Genomic DNA, 1,149 nt, shown 5'->3' on the forward strand with positions numbered 1-1,149 from the left:
GCTCTTTCATAATTAATTAACTAGACATGCACTTGTTAGTACTCTTGCTACATGCACTATGCGACACGTGTCTAGCTAGGGTGATGTTAAAGCAGATAGTGTCAGGTATATTGAAGTGGACATAAAAAATAATGTAACATGATACCATCTCAAATAAAATTATTAAAATAAAATTTCTTATATATATATATATTTTATATAAAGGATCACATTTCATTCATAACAAAGAACATACAAATTTAACTTAAAAAAGTCAGTTACATATATTAATAGCTCCCCAGCACACTTCCGTGGCTAACATGGTCTAGTCCAGACAACAGATCTCTAAAGACCTAAGTCTAAAGGATCTGTCATGCACAACTCTGTCCCCGATAGAGAAATAGTAACCAAATGACAAAACCCATACTCCGACTATGCAGAGAGGGGACATCACATCGTTCGGACCAAGGTTCGAAGGGACAACATTTTTAGATTTTTTATTCTTTTAAAAAAGAAAAACAAGACACGAAAATAAAATACAATGGAAAAACACTGAAACAACAGCAAAAAAAAATGCTTCACGCGGCTGCGATGGCGCGTGCAGTACACGCGCCACCCTGGGAGAAACCGTCGACCAATCTTGGAGGTTCCGGACTCATAGACCCCAGTGGCGCGGCTCGTGACGACAGCAGAGGGCCTCCTGGCGTCGCGAGAGAGCCACTCACCGAACATTTCAGAGATCATTTGGCCGCGTGTGCGAGCTACTCGCCTCTTCGATTGGCGCCGCCTTCGGAAGTCTTGAAGATCAGTGACTGGGCAATGCCATGGAGAGGCGTGTGCTGATCTATGGTCACCGGACATCCAAGATCTACGATTCTCACGCACCACGAGAGCTAGCCTATTCCTAAAAATGTTTATAGGGGTGAATCTTAATCGATAAAAAGAAATAAATTAAAAAATTAAAAGGCATACCAAAATATATTATGCACTAATGACCTTATGATGAAATGTAATAGGTCTAAGGAAAAAAAAAAAGACAAAGTATGAAACACAATCCAACTGAAAATTAACTTAATTAGTAATCTCTTCGTGATGGCTAAAAGAAAATATATAAATGTTGGCAACTTTCTCAATCGCTAATTGAACATCTTTTGGTCATATTGGATAAAG

This window comes from Juglans microcarpa x Juglans regia, chromosome 1D, assembly GCF_004785595.1.
Source record: "Juglans microcarpa x Juglans regia isolate MS1-56 chromosome 1D, Jm3101_v1.0, whole genome shotgun sequence".
NCBI classification, from domain to species: Eukaryota; Viridiplantae; Streptophyta; class Magnoliopsida; order Fagales; family Juglandaceae; genus Juglans; species Juglans microcarpa x Juglans regia.